Source organism: Aphelocoma coerulescens, chromosome 5 (assembly GCF_041296385.1).
Source record: "Aphelocoma coerulescens isolate FSJ_1873_10779 chromosome 5, UR_Acoe_1.0, whole genome shotgun sequence".
Lineage (NCBI taxonomy): Eukaryota > Metazoa > Chordata > Aves > Passeriformes > Corvidae > Aphelocoma > Aphelocoma coerulescens.
The window spans coordinates 54,548,900-54,568,264 of NC_091019.1; positions in this window are offsets into that span (position 1 = coordinate 54,548,900).

Consider the following 19,365-nt stretch of genomic DNA (forward strand, 5'->3'; position numbering starts at 1 on the left):
GAACTACTAGAAACTGCACTAAATGAGAAGCAGAGTTTTAACAGATGAATGTAAAAATATTTTTCTAAAGCAAAGCAAATACCCTGATAACTACTTAACACCACTGAACAGCAGTCAGAAAATTATAATCTAATAAAAAGGCAGTTGGCATAATTGGTAAATGAACTTTCTCTGCTACTCCACTGTACTCCGTCCAACCTGATTTGTTAGCAACAGAATAAGCTTCACTTAACCCTTGGACTGGATGGATTAGGAGTTAAATACAGCAATTCTGATTATGATAAATAAAAAGATATGGAGAATAGCAATAAAGTACTTTGCATCCCAAGAGTATGAAAACATTTAAAGTTTATGGATCTGGCACAGGAAAGAATGATCATGATTACAGCTGGATTTCATTTTAGTATTTAAATTGTGATCTTTGATTGAACACAGTCAGTTTTTCTAACTGGAAAAGCAAATTCATTCCAATTTTTTTTGGTGTTAATTCACTTATTAACCAATTCAGCAGTCACTTTTCCAAATATGTTCCCACTATTCTACATGAATTTGCTGGTTTCAGTCAATTCTCTTGCCAGTGCATGTGGATATGCAGATATGGGATATGCAGACCTTCAGAATGAATTAATTTAAAACTCAAGAGAATATTTGTGGAGCTGTTCTGCAATAACCTCCACTCATATTAGAGATGCAGCTCTCTTTTGGACAGTTGCAGGAATCCCATGTGCTGTATGGGTATGTTTGGGAGAAAAAAGAAATCTTTTCCTGCCCCTACACCTCAGTTTCTAAAATGTTTTCTTGGGAGCACACAGTATACACATATGAAGGTACGTATCACACAACCTTTCTGACATTTTTACCCCCTTCTTTCCATCATATACTGAGAAATTCACCTGAAAAAAAGCTACTTGTTAATGGTTTCTAAAGTCCTCTACTTTCTCATCCAAGCAATGGCAAGCAATGAACAGTAGAAGAGAGAAAATTTGCTTCAATAATGTTGTTTATTACTCTTCCTGTTAAAATAAACTCTAAAGAACAATTAGATACACATTATTACTGCTAGTGTAGCTTTGGACAAAATATTCACTACTGCACCCCAAATTTAAGCACGTATCACAGTGACTCAAAACCCACCAAATAGTTTTGTTCTTGAAAACTGAAGGACAGAAATGGCCTTTAGCAGACTATTTCCAATACTTTCATTTAGGATGAAGAAGTTTCCACTAAATTGTTGTCACATCTCTTTCTAGACAGATCTTAAATATTGCAAAAACAATGATTGTTATAAAAAGTTTGCAATAAATTCAATTTAATTGTTCAATGGCATTCAATGAGTTATTTTTCTGATATGGATCAAATCTTGTATTCATAATTCTCTCAGTTTTGGTATTACCTGATTACCTGTGACAGACACAGTTTGTCCTTCCTGTTCACTGATATCTTACAGAAGGCAGACAGCATGTAGGATCAATACAATATCTACACTTACCTCTGAAATTAGAAATAACTTATTACAGACATGGGAATTTCACATGAATTGACAGAAGTACATGCCATTTCTTTTACAGAAAGACATTGGGACAAAAAACCCCAAAAAACAAACCCCAACAAACAAAGAAACAAACAATCAACAAAAAAAACCCCACACTCCTGAGAAAAAAAATCAGGATAGGAGGCTAATTGTGGTGGCCTGTTAACCCCATGATTTTGTATGTTCCCCCTGTTCCCTCCCCAGCCCTGGATACTCCCTTGGTTTCTCCCTATTTGCTCCTGTACCCCAACCCCGCCCAGGGACCACCCCTGGGCCCCTGACAAAACCATCCTGCACCGAGACCACGAGGTCTCTCTACCTCTGAACATCACGGGGACAAGATGTGATTAAAGTCATCTCAAACCCTCATGAGAGACCCTTCTTTCCCATCCACTGTGTTGGAACACCGTTAGCTGCCGGAGCTGTCCGAAATGGACTCCGGGATGTGACTAATGGCATGGCCCCAGGAAACCCTCACTGAGCTCTCAGGGAGCAGCAGCCTGCTAGGCAGAGTCCAGCAGTTACAACACCTAATGTTAGTTAGTGCCTGGCTTTGAGGTTCTGTCAGAAACTGGATATAAAAGGATTACAGCAGCACACCTGAAAAGTCTCTGAGATGACAGTCTTTAGGCCATTACTTGGCATGCTTGGGTTCTTCAGCAACTTACATCACAGAGAGAGAGGACAGCTCTACTTTGTACTGGCAGTTATTTGTGGAAAACCTGGGCACAATTCTGTCTTGCCAAACTGTGTAAGGTCTTCCCTTTCATTAGTTTAAGCTGCTAAAAACCTATTCAACATTAAGATAGGGTTCATGGAGAAAAAAGGTCTCATAGTTACTCTGCAGTCACCATTCTCTTTTCAAGGGCTGGAAAAACCTGTGTACATGCTTTTGTTATACAGAAATGGCAACAGAAAATTACCATTTTTCCCTAATTCCTTTTCCTAAAAGTGTCTGTGGAATTTGCTTTACTCTTTTGAATTCATAGATAGTACTTCTCTAAAGTAGAAAAGATTTGTCCAACTTTTTGTGTTTAAATATGGAGCTGAAAGCCCTAATCGCAATTTAATTTGACTAAATACTTACATACTTTATGGTCAATCATCCACATCTTTTACAAGGTTCCTTGGCTTTGGAATTGCTAATCTCAAATGGTACTATATATGAGCCTTGTCTAACATGACATATATTGAAACAGACGGTGGAACGATCACTTAGAGATGAGAACCTTGCTACAGTTTTAGTGAACCAAAGCTAAGAGGCAAATTATTCAATTATAGTAAATTTACAGTAGCTTAATATTTGATAAAAGTGGTTCTTCTATCATCAGAGCATCATATTGAAAACCCTTGAGCAGCAAAATAGCTCTAGAAATGCCAAGTATGTTTTAGCCACTTACTAAGAAAATTCATCTGTCCTGATTTTTTATGAACACTTTGGCTCTCTGTACAATAATGGCTATGAAGACGTTTTTGGTTAGTGTATTGATGGTCCAATTTGCCTTGGATAGCAGTGCACCAGAGAGAGCAGTGCTAGTGGAGATAGTTATGGTAGAAGTTGTGGCCCTGTAATTAACCCAGGGGCTGTCATTGCTCTGGGTGGCACGTGTAGAAACATCTAATGCAAAGAATTCTGCTCTCCTTTCAGTATAACATTGAGAAATCTGTGAAAGGGGGAGGATGTCAGTCCTGATTTTTTCCACAGCATACACCTCAGATCACTGTAATATCTCCCAGTCTGTTGTATGTCTCCCCTATAGCTCTGATCAAGTGAGATAAGATGCTGATAGTGGAGTCAACCAAAAGAAAGTTTTGTAGGACAGGCAGTACAGGCTCATGAACTTGAGAAGACTCAAGCTTACAGGAAGACATCAAAAGTCCCTCTTTTAAAAATCAATGGTTTTTCAGTCTTCTTCTGAAGCCATTATTAAGCCCAAATTCAAAAGCTGATTTAATGCTTGTATAAATACAAGAGTAACAGATTGCAGTGTCTTTCAGCTCACCAATTTGTTCTGTAATCAGCAATCCAGATGCTCACTTTCCAAAATGGAGGATGTCATCGTGTACAGTCTCAGTGGTGATGCAGTTATAACACATATATCCCAGAAAACCTTGTATAGAGTAACTACATCTGCTGGTGACAAAGTTGTGAACATCAATTCCTTTTAAGGATCATCTCCCAAGCCACTTGCAGTTTTCACTCCAGAAATTAAAGAATGCCCAGGAAAATGTAACATCTTTGGCTCAGATGAAAATATTTATTTACCAGTACTAATTCCTCCTCACCCTCAGACCGTGTAGAATTGAATAAATGCATCAGGCCTTTTTTCCCCTCTCCCTTTCAATGAGTGTTGTAAGCAATAAAAGTTTAGCACAAGTTTACAAAAACCAGTGTGCTCTGTGCAGTATTTTAAGTGAAAGGATAATGTATGAGTGAGTATAATAAAGACTGTTTTTTTCATAATATGTGCACCAAGCTGTTCTTTGGGAAGTTATTTGTAGTTAGGAGTGTACTAAAGAGAGAGATCACTAAAAGGCAAAATCCTGCAAAAATCCTAATTTTTATTGGTTTTTGATCTACTCTGGACTCCTGAACTACTCTTGATTCATATCAGCAACCAATCAGCATCAGCAAGTGACGCTATGCCTAGAGTGCTCAGTCATTTATCATAGAATTAACTCTCTGTTATCTTTACTTCTGTAGATTTATGGTAAGTTGCATTGCAGTTCTCTTTGATTTAGCTGCTTATTTATTTTTAAGTCTGAATATAGCAGACTATACTTTTGCTATAGAGCAGAAGATACGTATGATGTTATTGTTACTACTACTGTCACTTATTAAGATAAGCCTTTACCTTTCTATTTTTCTTGTTGTAATGGGCAATTTAAGCCTGACTAAGCAAAAAGATGTTATCTGTAAAGTAGAGAAGATAGTGTGTTTTTCTTGCCTTTTAACCCAAGAATTGTTGATTTCTTTCAGCCATAACAGAGCTTGTTGCTTAGGGCAGCTCAAACCTGCTTTGCATACAGTGAATTCCTTCAACAGCAGCATGAATTGTGACAGGGACTAATTAGAATTTCCACCCCCTCTATTCAACTCTTTTATTTTTGATAAGTGCCAGAACCAGTAGAGGAAGTTTAACTAAAGCCACATAAAGAAATTAGTCCCCAATTTTGGAAGTTAAGGAAGGAGATGTACATTGCAGTAGGTACGTCTGAGCATGTGTGTTTGTGAGCGTGGCATACATATATTTGTGCCTTTATTCCTTTGTGTTTTATACACAGCTGTTTGTGACTTTGTAATATTTGAGAGCAATACATGCAGTGACTTCCAGCTGCTTCTTCAAGGTATCCATCCAGACCCCAATGAAACTAGGAACAGTCTTCCTGGTTGCTTTATTTGATCTTAACTTCTACTTTTATATACATAGGGAGCAAGCTAGATTTATTTCTATGTGGAAATAGGGTATCACCTCCACCCAGACTAACCAACCTCTTTTGATCTTTCTCACATGACATGTAAGCCTTTCTGAAATCAGGTGAAATCCCATGGGTCAGGGATGCATACATCTACTGGTGTAGGCTGCAATTAAATAGACTGCAGTGTGGACACGTGAACATACAATTTACATTTGTTATTATTATCCCCACTAAATATTTTATATTGCTGTAGCCTGTAAGAACCTCACTCAAAAACATTGCCTGTTATGTGCCACTCTACTTCCAAATAAGTCAAAGACTTCCAGTTTGTATCATCACACAAAGGTGCAGTGGCATTCATCAGCTATACAGCTGAACTAAGAAGTGAACAGGTCTGGTTAGTACCACCCTCGTATTCTTATCACTGGAAGTGATGCCTGAGATATTTATGAATTATGTTTCTTAACACAGCAATCCAGGTGCCAGGTAAGAAAAACATAACTTTGCAATCTCTTGTAACAAACCACCCTGTCATGTACCATTGGCTCCTCTGACTGAGAGCTGATATTCTTAGTATATCTATTGTGCATTTTCTCATAGTTGCCTTGTGCTCATGGTCTGACTATATCCATGTGCAGCTTTTAGATTAAAGCCCTCTGCAATGAGGTTCTCTTTGTACAACACCTAGCATGGGATGAGACCCTGATCCCTGATTAGGGATCTTAGCACTAGGGCACTATGAGTGAGTGGCTATAAATAGCAGAGCAAGGACATAAAGATAGTGTAGCTTAAAAAAAAAAAAAAGTGACTTAAACAAGTCTGCAAATAAATATTAGGTAATGATGATAAAGAGTTTAAAAAAAACTACTATAAAAGGGCCAGTCCCTCTATTTATTACAGCTGTTATGCATGTGTTTAGCATTATGTATATGAAGAGCCCCAAGATTTCAAGGGTACTAGTCCTATACCTAACAAATTAAGCTTCAAGTTAGTGAAATACAGCCTTAATGAGGACAGCTTGGATAGTCTAATATGCACAATGAATTAATCACCTGACAGACTAATTATGCTGTATTGAAATGTTGATCCCAATTGTAATCATACCAAACTTGTCAAGCTGTTCAGAACTGAGGCAACTTGTAAGGTTGTCTGTGCAGTATATGTGCAGATATTCAGGCAGAGATCAGCCTGCCTCGAAGTCAGCTAACTTCCATGAATCCTTTGTGTCCACTGACTTGAAGGGGAAGTTTTTTATGTAGCAGATTCAAAAGATGAAGTGTTCTTCCTTAGGAGCAAGGAGAGAGTTCCTGAGCATGAAGTCCAAGGGAATCAAGTCAAATTGAGAGTGTGGAAAACTGCTGAAAGCAGTAGAGTGTGAAGAATTCCATCACCAGCCAAACTTGTAAGAGACCCATCAAAAGAGACAGTTCCTTCATTATTAGTGTCATATCAATATATCAGGATAATGGACACTCTCTATGGTATGCTTATCTGAGCAGGGTGCTTATTTTAAGAGAGATGTTAGGAAGGTGGTGTGATGGTAAGATCTCCAAAGCCTGTAAGTGCTGAAGGAGGTCACGTTAGGACTTCCAAAGCTATTCCCTTTACATTCCACTTTTACATGCCTAATTTATTGCTGTGGTCAGCACATTATAATTATGAATAAAGGAGCAATTTCGTTCAGGTTATTCTGTGAAAAATCCAAGCATTCACTCCAAACCTGAAAAGCCAAACTTGTAACCTGAAGTTACATAAATAACTGCACTTAGAAAGAATATGAGATATATTTTACTGTCTCAATCTAGACTGTTTCCTTCATGGGGAATAACATGGGGAGTTTTCAATAATTTTTTTCTCTTTTCTGATGTTGGTTTTTATGCAATATAAGGATTGTGGAAGGCAGACCTTCTGCTTTTAGCAAGTAATATCACAAATACAGCTTTGGTTTCTACCTGACTTGTTCTTTAATTACAGAAAATTAAATAAAAGAACTTCTCCCACTCTAAGTGTATTTGGGAAATGTTCAGACACTATCTTAAAAGTGCAGAACTTTAGTGCCTTTAGGATATAACAATGCTTTATTTGGATTCAAGTGATTAAAGAGCTAATTTTCTTAGTGGGAGGTTAGTACATTTATACAGAGAAACTGCATTACAGGAGTATGGATACATTTGAGTTCCACGGGGGCCTAGGGAATTTCAAATTCCCATCTCTCTGCTTGTAGCAGCAAAGACCATAAAAAAGAAAAAAACATTCAGTGCTTTGCATCTTCTGAGTCTGGTGTCTTCTATATAGTTGGAGACAGTTACATTCATTTTTCCCCGAGGGACTAACTTTTTCTGAAGTAGTCTGTTTGGTCTTTTTAATTGTGAAGTCATAGAGTTAATTTCCTCCGCATTGATTTTCAAATGATGCTGTAAATGTGAGGTTCAGATTCTGTTTCTGTCTAACTGATTTGGTTGCTTAGTACTTTCAAAGAAGTTTGATTTCAACCAAGTTAAAAATTTGAATACAGGAAAGTAAAGATCAGAGCAAAAAATCTGGGCAATACTACGTAGTTTTTATAGTGCCACAGAATTTTTTCCAGTAAAAGAAAGGGCTTTGTAACTGTAATATTTTCGACTCTACGTACCGAGCAGAATTGCAGCAAGTATTTGGAAGAATTATTTCTCTTATTTTTTATGCTGTACCTATTTGCTGAATTAAGTTTGATGATGTTGTTCATTGTCCTGATAAATAAGCTGTCCGAATGCTTTTCCACAGTATTATCTTGAATGAGAGTGCTGAGTTCTAGATGATGAAGCTTATGGTCTCCATTTGAAAGCCAGGCAGGCATTTCACCCAAGAGGAGTGGAAATAATCAACAGTAAATTTGGCCTGGATCCAGGAATTAGAGCATTTAGGCTTGCAGCAATGTCATCTTCAGTGATTATGAGTCATTGGCTTGGATTCACCCAAATGAAGACATCTCCAACAGAGCTGCTAGCTCACGTTGTATTGCCCCTATACTGAGTTCGGGTGAAATGAGTTGTGTGCTGAGTGAAAGCTTTGAAAACCTTCAAGCACGTGTGGTTTATACATTTTGTATAACCAAACCCAGCACTGCTTTTACTCTGTGGATAGGCACAATCACCATCCAAGCTGAAATGAAGCATCTCCTGTAGGAGTCTGGAAAGTCTCAGGCTGCTTCTTTGACAGTGGAGGCACAGTTGCACACTTTGTACACTCCTTCAAAGTCATTGGCTGGTGATTTCTGCAGGTTATCCATAGCAGTGGAACTGCATTTTGGAGAGGAATTTATTCCACCGTGATGCAGATGGATGACTGCACAGGACACCAAAAAATTAACTGGAAGGAGATTTCCTCAACAATGGCTTCTTTTTACTTATCCACCTGCCACTGAAAACCAGTTATTTTCCTGATAATATTTCCATTCATTCATGTTTAGGTCTTTTTGCTTTTCTCAAAACACTGGCACTGGAAGTGACTTATGACAAGTAGGTATTTTAATGCATTTCTCAAGTAATAAAAAACCTGGTCTTTAATTTTCCATCTAACTGAGTCCTGGGCAAGTAAATCTTGGCTAATTACTGACTAGGGTTTAAAGAGCTAACCAATGGTGGGTACAATATCCAGGCAAATCAATTGTTTCAAGCCCAGTCTGAGCTCTACTCTGATTTCATAAGGATCGTTGTATGAAATAAATTCCATTACCTGGGGAAGAGACCAGGAAATACTGTAGATGTTTTATATTTTGTTTGAAAGCTGAAGAGATTAATGCTAGATCCTTTATTTTAGTGACACAGCACAGTAATCTGGGTTCAGACAGTTGGTTTATTGAAAGGAAACCCTTTTTTTGTCTGCATTCCCGGATTTAAAAGAAAAAATAGAAGCTGGGATTAGAGCCAGACTGAGGAGAAATGATGCAGTCTGTCAGCAAGCCCTCAGGTAACAATATCCTAATTTATAAATTCTACCAACAATAGGATAGTAATTAAAGATGTAAGTTTCCCTTTTCCCGTCTCTATTTTCAGCAAAACAGATTTCAGAATGCTAAACTGTTTGTATGTGTCCCAAAGCAAGGATTTAAACCAAACCCAAAATAACTCAAGGAATCAAACCATACACAAGGGCTCCATTTTTGCTTTTGTTATGACTTGCTCTTCTTACTCCTTATGCTGTGGAAGGCTAGTGGCACTCTGGACTTTCTGGCTTGTATCAGTGTATGATCCAGAATTATTTTCTCACAAAAGCAAGTTGGAGCATTTTGTGGTTTGTTTTGATTTAAAATGAGAAGGAGCACATTGGCCTGGATATTGTTGCATTCCTGGGAGCTTGTGAATTTGCCCTAATGAGTTCCTTCCCTGCCCTATCTAGAGTTTGGCCCATTAATTCACATCTCTTGGGCTAAATGAGCAAAGAATGGGGCTACACATGGGGAACAGAAATAGTTGGCTGGTATAACAGGACCTGCTTCCCCCAGTTACAGCAAGCCTGATAATCTCGTACTCTTAACTGTGTAGGATCATGTTGATCAATACAGTAAGTTCACTGTTGGCAAATTCTGGTGTTTCAGTGACAACATTTTTTGTTGGGACTAATTAGAGTATTTTCAATGCCTTTCTAATTTCTGCTTATTTCATTTGTAATGGCCTAGAGTTAGGGATGTTATTTTATGTAATGTTTCTACAGTGCACAAGACAATGGGGCTCTATCTGTTATTGGGAATGCAGGGTGGTAGAGTAACAGCAAAGCCAATAATATTAATAATAATAATAATAAATTAATGATATAAGTTAGTACTGTGAATCTTGTCAGTACTCATGAGTTAAGCAGTGCTGGACTAATCCAATAGTTAAATGGCAAGCTGTCAGGGAACATTTCTGGTAGTGTTAGGACATTGTGTTGTATCAGGTACCACCAGATATAAAATTAAGGTCTTGACCACTTACAGCCATAAACAATAAATGCCATATAAAATAAATATACTAAACACAAGGCTTGACTGCAGTGCTAGCTAGAATCTGCAAAAAGACTTCTGACTGTTAGTTACTTAATCTGATCAATATTGGCCAAATCAATCTTTGATACTCTTTCTGCTAAGTCTCCTTCTGCAGTGTCCCTGGACAAGGTTCCTTTTCACATTGCACATTACATCATTTCACAATGTTTTCCTGTAGTGCCCCTAACCAAATCCTGCATGTCACTGGGTTTTTTTAACAGTGAATGGTGTTGTCTCCCTACCTACAGATCTGACAGTTAAGTTAAACAGTACAATGTTCTTATGGCCTCCATACCTAGGAACTGGCCTTCTAGCTTTCCTTGGGGAAATACTGAATTGTAGCTATCAAGGTATTTGAAATGGATTTGTGACTCAAAAACATGTATTTTTCCAGGAGGGAAGTGACATATTTGATTTTTATTTTCCCATTTTCAATTGTCACCTATAACTCTCAATGACCTCATTTGCTTTATTCCTCTTCTCTTTTACTGAATGTCTCATGAAGAAAGAATAAGTGAGAGTAGAAAGTTGGACAGTCTTTCCAAACATAGCTCCTTTTAGAAAATTCTTCTTATCTTTCTCTTTCACAGAACCAGAAAATCTGATTTTAAAGTCAGTTTGCTTTTCTTCTTTAGTCTTTGTGAAGCAAGGGAAAGAATTCTGATCTACCCAAATTTATATCCTGATCAAATAGCCTGAACTGAACCTAAGCAGATGAGTGAGGGCTGTTTGGATTTACTATGCCCTTTCTTTGGTGGATCTCTCCACTTGATGACCTGAAGTGGCTGATAGTTCCCAACTTAGGAACAACTGGGAGTACCCACTGGTGCACACAACCACTAGGATTGCCTCTGCCCAGCACATCCTGCAAAAGTTTTGTGCAGCGCAAATGACTCACACAAAAACCGGGTAAGTATCAAAATACTTCTAATATTTCCTTATGCAGGTGATTGTCTTTTCTTCTTTCATAGTCTCCAGGCAATATCCTTCAGGATTCATGTATATGTCTTTTCCCGAGTTAAAGAAGAAAATGGTAATGATTTGAGTGGACAATCCTTACAGTCGTTACTGCATTGATGGTAAAAACTGATATTCTCCTATCACCACTCCTTTTGCTAATCTCATTTAGCCCAGCATCTCAACCTGTATATAATTCAAAATGTTTAAATTTAGGAAAAAAGAGGAATGAGTAGGAATATCTGTTGGTTAATGAAACAAAATCCTAAACAAATAGTGTCACAGGTTGTAATTATTTAAAGCTCAGAAAGATTTCTGGGAAGGCAATGAAATAAAAAATAATAGGTGAATTCATGAGGGCTGCCATCACCATGAATACCACCATGACCTCATCGACCTTCTTCCCAAACAGTGCTACTTACTCATTTCGGGATTCAGTTCACAGTCGCTCTCCTGGCCTTTAATGGAAGTGAATTACTTTGGGGTATAAGCAGGGCATGATTATAATACCATAATGAACTACCTCCTGCATGTGTATCCCTTACCTTGTACTAGAGGGAATTAGAATGACCTCAGCTGTATGTCATAGGCTGTTAGCAGTGAGCCCAGGTACGTGAGGATGAGCTTAGTCTTAACATGGGAATATGTAGCGAACTGGGGGCTGGATCCATAAAGGACCTAGGTCATGCAACATGCAATTTTTAGGTGCCTAACAGCTTAGTGAAATTCACAGTCCCCAGTGTCGCAGGCAACACATGAAATGCAAGAAGTATAGAACCTGGGGATGAACCCTTTAAAACCAGGAAGCTTTAGGCATCTCACAAAGTGCATATCAGACAAGAAGAGGTTTATTTCTTCTCTTAGGGACCAGGGGTCTCTTGAGATTCCTAATCACAAGGGATCTGGGCACCTAGTCCTGAGTTAGGCTTTCCTTGTGAAGTGTTGTGCATAGAAACAAATACACCTTCAATCTAAGTCTCTGTCAGGGAGCAGTTTTGAAATCTTTATCTTTTTTGATCTTGCACAGAGACTAAGTTTTTTTAGTTTTGTTGGTTTTTTTAGTTGTTTTTGGTTTTTTTTTATTTCTGTCTTTTTTTTTTCCTCATCCAAGGACATTGTCCAAATCACTTGGTTATCTTACATGCTGGATGAAGTGTTCAATTGCTCCTAGCAAAGAAGTTGAACACTGTATATATAATTAAAGACTCAGATTTTGGCAGCAGATAAGTGAGATGTTAAGGATCATTGCAATGCTTAAAAATTGGATTGATTTTTCCCAAATCTCTCTGTAGACCTAACCCTAAAAATGCACAAGATTTGGAGCCTGTATCTAGCAATATTTAAATTTTGTATGGCTGTAAGAGTGAGGTTCTCTGAGTTGTGCAGCATAGCAATGAAGTCTTAGATGACCACTGTATTTGGCATACTTACTTAATTAACAAAATCTCAATCTTGTTATAGTACTGTAGATGAAAGTAATTAAAATTATAGCTAGGTAAACCAAGGCACGGAAAAATTCTGACTTGCACAAAATCACATTAAAATCTCAGAAAACAAGGTCTACATATGAGTCTCTTTCTTTTTTTTTGCATCTTTGTTTTTCATTTATATTAGCTCACCTTTGTTATGTGCATGTCTGCAGGAAGGAAAAATATCTGAGACAATGGTTATTGGATGACATATAAATTTGTAAGACATTCTCTCTCCAAAGGTCAGACACTCATGGAAATAAAATCAAATAATTTAGTATTTTAAATGAATGTTACTTAGCTCATGAAAACAGGGCTGTTTGCAAGATACCCAGTCCTGTCTAGTTTCTTGCTCTCAGGCACACACCCATTCTTGGAAATGTGTTCTCTCATGTTAGGAGCTCTGGTCTAACCGTCCCAATATATAAGGTTATGAAAGGATTTGCTTAAGGCATTTTTATTTTTATCCAGGCAAGCAGTCAGGAGAAGAAGAGGGAGGCAGTAAGGGGGAACAAAATAATCTTAGATTTAACATGGATGAGAAATGTGAAAATGTGTAACTCTCAAATGCTTGTGCTTTGGGAGACAGTACAACTTCAGCTTAAGAATGAATGAAAGAGACAAGTGATGTGCAGTTTCTTGTTCAGAATGAAGTAGTACAAGAAGAAAGGTTTGGACAAGGGATTTGACAAATGAGTTTGAGAATAATCTAATGACAATGGACTGGGCAGACTACAAAGCAAATTGGCACATTCCCATCTTCTCTAATAAGGGGAAAAAACAGAGTGAAGATAAGATGAAACAACTGTATCTATTGAAGGAAGGTTTCTGCCCAAAACATTAGGCCAAAAAATTTGAATCTGAATCTCACAAAGTCAATGCAAAGGACAATAACACAAAGTCAATGCATTTTTCCAGCTTTCATTTCAGCTTTCTGGTCAGGCTGTGTGATCTGTTAAAACCTTTATTTTCAGTCAGTGTTAAGTGAATGTGCAGCTAGAGATGCACCAAAATGATGATATTAAAGTAAAAAAATATCCCTTGAGAGCACGCCTCTGTACCTCCTCATCCCTCCAGCATAGTTAGAACTTCTTCTGGCCAACAAAGCCAATCTATAGCTATTATATCTCTTTGTCTCTTTTCATATCTCCTAATAGAAGCACTGTTGTAGCTGCTGGCTAGGAAATTAACCAAGTGAACTCTCTCTGTCTGTCTCTCTCTCTTCTCATCAGATTACTGGAAAAATTTAACAGTCTCTCCTTCTCTCCTTTTTTTCTTTTCAGGCTGGTAGCACACTGGAGGGGCTTAGACTGAAACAGCTTAACTCTCATATATCTCATTCTTCACTGTAGTTGGTGGACACATCCTTATTCTCAGCCTTGGGGGGAATGATGGGTAGACTGTGTTATTATATCCGGATGGTGATTCAGGAATCTGATTCATTAAGAGAAAAGTAAAATGTAAAGCAGCAAAACTAAGAGGAAGCCAGGAGACAAAGCAGTGGTCTGTGGCATTTTTCTGAGGAGCATTTGGAGGAGGTTGAGTTATAGTGTTCCCATTCAGGTTTATGGGAAAGTGTACAAACATTCTAGTTAGAATGGATGCAGCTGAGGAGCCAGCATGCTGTGTACTTAGTTCTTGCAAAGCTTGAACTAGCATCTTTTCATGTTTTGGATCACTGCCCATTCTGTTGGAATCCGAAAAAGTATCACAGAATCATAGAATGGCTCGGGTTTGAAGGAACCTTAAAGATCATCTAGTTCCAGCACCCCTGCCATAGGCAGGGACACCTTTCACTAGATGAAGCTGCCCAAAGCCCCATCCACCCTGACGTTGAACACTCCCAGGCATGGAGCATCCACATCTTCTCTGGGCAACCTGTTCCAATGCTTCACCACCCTCACAGTATAGAATTTCTTCCTTACATCTAGTTTAAACATAGTCTCTTTCAGTTTGAAGCCATTCCCCCTTGTCCTGTCACTATATGTTCTTGTAAATAGTCTCCCTCTGTGATTCTTGTAGGCTCCCTTCAGGTGCTGGAAGGCCATAATTTGGTCATCTCCCGAAGACTTTTCTTGTCCAGCCTGATCAGTTCCAGTTCTCTCAGCCTTTCCTGGTAGAAGTGCTCCATCCCTCTAATCATCTTGGTGTCTCTTCTCTGGACTTGCTCCATGTCTATGTCCTTCCTGTGCTGGGGACTGAGGTGGGGTCTCAGGAGACCAGAGCAGTGGGGCAGAATCCCCTCCCTTGCCCTGCTAGCCACACTGCTTTGGATGAAGCCCAGTATACAATTGGCTTTCTGGGCTTCAAGCACATTTTGCCATCTCATGTCCAGCCTCTCATCTACCAGCCCCCAAGTCGTTTTCAGCAGGGCTGCTCTCAATCTGTTTGTCTCTCAGCCTGTGTTGATAGTGGGGATTGCCCTGACCCAGGCGCAGAACCTCAAACTTGGTCTTGTTAAAACTCATGAGATTGCCATGGGCTCACTGCTGGAGCTTTTCCAGATTCCATGGATGGCATCCTGTCCTTCGAGAATGCCAGCTACACTACTCTGTTTGGTGTCATCTGCAAATCTTGCTGAGGCTCCACTTCATCCTTTTGTCTATGTCATTAATGAAGATATCAAATAACACTGGTCCCAGTATGGACCCCTGAGGGACACCACTTGTCACATTGGCACTCTGAGCTGTTGGCCGCAACCCTCTGGATATCACTGTCCAAATATTTTCTTATCTGTCTAACGGCTCACTCATCAAATCCATCTATCTCCAGTTTAGAGAGAAGGATGCTGTGGGGAGCCACGTCAGAGGCTTTACAGAAGTCCAGATAAATGACATCTGTGACCCTTTCCTTGTCCACTAATGCAGTCACTCTGTCATAGAGAGCCACAGGCTGATCTGGCAGGACTTATCTTTGGTGAAGCTGTGCTGGCTGTTCCAAATTACCTCCTTGTCCTCTCTGTGTCATAACAGAGCTTCTAGGAAGATCTGTTCCATGATCTTCCAGGCACAGAGGTGAGGTTGACAGGTCAGTAGTTTCCAGGGTCCCACTTTCTAACCTTTTTCAAGATGGGTACAATGGGTACAAAGTCCAGTTACCTTGGACTTCACCTGACGGCCATGACTTTTCAAATATAGTGGAGAGTATCTTGGCAACTACATCAGCTATCACTTCAGAACTCTGGGATGCATCTTATTGGCTCCTGCAGACTTTATATACACTAAGGTTCCTTGGGTGGTCATGAGCCACTTACAGTGGGAAGCACTTTGCTCCCCAGTCCCCATCCTGCTGTCCATCCACTTGAGAGCTGTGGAAAAAGAGATTGCCATTGAACACAGGCAAGAAAGTTGTTTATATACCTCAGCCTTCTCTTCATCCATTGTTATCAGTTTTCCAGCATTATTTATTGGGTCTTGACCTTCAGTTTCTGGTTAACATAAATGTAGAAGCCCTTCTTGTTATTCTGTGCTGGGGGGGGGGGGGGGGGTTGGTTGTGGGGTTTTATTGTTTTTGGTTTTTTGTTTGTTTTTTTTTTTTAATAAGTAGAAAGCATCCTTTATCTTATTTTGAGACCAACTATGTACCACAAAACATAAACTGCTTCTCTTGCGAAGATATTCAGTGGAAATAATTCTGTCATTCCCTGTGGAAAAGATGCTTGGTTGAAGTAGGCTCCAGAGCTAGTTTTCTGTCTCTTCTTAAAAAGCTTATCTACCCAAGAATTTTGGTTGGAAAAAATAGTAATATGGGTTCAGGAAGTAGGTTGATTTTGTAGGGATTGACTTAGCAAGATAAAAGCTTCTTTTGGAGAATGAGAGGGTCATATAGCAGCAAAAAGTATCACTGTTTAACAACAGGAAGAAAACTTGAAGAGTTCTAGAGACTTCAGAAATTAAGCCAAGAATTAGATTCATGTTTTGATGAGCACTCCTCTAAAATGATTTATTTTTTAATTTGTCATCTCAGTATCAAAAATGTATATATTTACATTTATTATTTACTTTCAATATATTTCAACAATTCATACCCTTAGATGTATACACACTAGATCACAGAGGGGAGACCTGTACTCTAGATGAGGTGAGAAGAGGAAGTGCAATAAACTGCATTTCTGTGAAATTGCTGGTCTTATTCTACGGTTGCTGCATGCATCTGGGCAAAGTAGTTCTCAAGCAATTAAGTAAACAAACATCCTCTTCCACCTGAGGGGTCTGCAGACCTGTTTCGTCTGGTCCACTAATTTTCAGTGGTTTCACACTGGTTGGAGAGAGGAAAATTAGCTGTCCTGGCAGTTCCTGAAAATCAACGCTGACAAGCACTTGCTGGGACATCCATGTCTCAGGAGTATATCCACCCACTCATCTTAAATGGGAGGATTTCCCCTGGTTGTGACTGGCCAAAGGTGTTCATAGCATCTAGAGATACCCCCAAACAGTTTCTGGCCCAAAACATTAAGGAAAAACATGGGACTAGGCAGCTTATGAAGAATTCTTTCATTCCTTACTGAAGGAGAATTTGATGGACAATTTTTGTGAAATTGCAATTTTATTAGAAATGTTCACATATTGGCCTCAAAATATTTATGCCAAAATTGCAATGTTCTGGTTTGTTGGTTTTTTGGTTTTCTTTTTTGTTGGTTTTTGTTTTGTTTTGTTTTGTTTTTTTAAATTTCCACTATATTAAAGGCAAAGTTCCCCTCAGGCCTTCTTGGCCTGAGGAATGTTGCATGGTGCAGTGACAAAAGAATAGTTGAAAATAAGCAAGTTGAAGTGTTGAAAGGCATGAAGAAGTCTGGCATTATTCTTCACTCATTCCTTTCACTGCTGTGATATCTGAGGTGGGACAAGGCAGGCCCAATTCACTCAACTAAAAGGTGGGACTGATAATAGTACTGCGAGTGAGTTGTTGAGAGAATTATTTAATTAATGTTACCAAAAGACTTCAAAATCCTTAGCTAGGTAATATTCTAAAAGTATCACATTTCCTTCAATAAAGACTGTTTGCCAGCTGGGAATACCCATTTACAATGCAGCATTTACAGTGTTGCACGATGTTGAAGGTATATAACAAGGAGAAAGAAGAAGAATCTTTTTGAAGAACATATTTGATTTTTTAAAGAGTTCTTTAGGCTTGTGACTGTGGAGATCTACTACACAGATTGGGGAATCATTACAGTGATTGCAATACCTTACAGCAAGGGGCAAGCTCAGCTTTTAGGGTCTTAAATAAGAACACTGAAAATAATACTTGTTCGTTCTGTGCTCTAGAACCAGCACTCTAAAATATCTCCCTAATGTAAAACAAACTGTTTTTCTTTAGTCCTTTTATCCCATTACAAATTACAGTGGAACTCAATAATGAATAGATAGAGCTGAATTTTTCAGTTACAAAAGGAAGCAGATGAGGTGATAATTGCTCTTGCTCTGTTTTGAAGGATCCCTCACTCATTATCATGGCCTGAAAGAGTCACAATGAATTGAGAATATAGGTACAAGTTCAGGAGTGCTATAAAATTCAGGCCAGAGAGCTTTGTGTTCAAAGATAAAAGATCACTTATAAAAATCAACTTTATTATTGTCTTTGTTTTAACAGGTGTTAGGAAGAGAGCAGGGATGTGAGGAATGGTGACTTAATGGCTTTGGTTTCTGCTGTTACCTTCAGCCCTAGATTTTATCTAGCTGGTTTGACGATTCCTTATCCTTCAAGTCTCATTTTCTTGCTTACTGTCTTGGGGCTAATCTCCCTTTTCTGGTCTTTCTGTTCTGCCTTGTTTTTCCACTCTCAAGGTCATTGGTGAAATCCCTCTTTCTGTGGTTTCAAGAGGGCAGAAACATCCTCCCAGTCATACACAAGAACCTGGCAGCTGGGATTGGTACTTCAGACACAAACATGTAACTGCCATATGAAATAACTTCCTAAGGGCCAAATTCTGCTTCCATTAATAATGCAAACAGTGCCATTAACTTCACTCTGAATTGATGCTGTTAATTAACATGGTGTTATTTTTCTCTTATTTGTGGTTCTTTTACAAAAGTCATCAAAAATCAGAACAAAAAACCAATGTAATAGCATCCTACAAATTACTTTAATTATGGAGTAATATTAAAAGGTATCTAAAAATACATTAAATATTTTCCTCATGCTATTCCAGGTTTGCAATGCTGTGGTTGCTAGAGCATAGTTACACTATTGCAATGCAAGAATGAGGGTTCATGAGACTCTCATATTCTTAAGTTTTTCTCCCCACTATATAAAATCTAAAACCCAAAAACAACAACAAAACAACACCTCCCAAACCCCAAACCATAAAGAGATATTTAACTGATTTTTTTACATGCTGACAAGGCACCTAATTCCAATTTTTATAACTTGTTAATTTTTTTTTGTCTGCCTATCTTAAAATCTGGCAAGGATTAGAACCTTGCTTCTTTGGGATGAATGATGTGTGCTTTCTCCTGCCACAAGAATCTGGTAATACTATAACACCTACCTATCCGTAAAAATTCACTTTAGTTTTCAAGGGTCTCAAAGACATTTGAAAGATCTAATGAACATTAGACTATGTGATCAAATAATTGATTGTATTCATATGTAACATAGAAAGAATTGAAATGTTCATGCAGAAGTTTAGTGAGTTGCCTAAATTCCTGTGATGGAAAAAGAGCAAAAGACAGCTCACTTAATAAGGTGCATCCATTGGTTACTCTACCTCCTCTTACTAATATCTGCTGTAATTGGAACACATCAATCTTTTGGTGATCTCAAGCTAAAAGAAAACCAAAAAAATCAACAAAAAACTGCCAAAACAAAACAAAATACCCAAACACTTCAAATAGGTAAAGATGACATTCATCTATCAATCAGGAACGCCTAAGTGGTGTTAGCATCTGATGTCAGGTGTGTACACGTTTGTGTGTTGCAGTACTGTACTCCAGCCACAAATGAAAGTCACAAATTAAATATGAGAGAACAGAATAATGACTCAG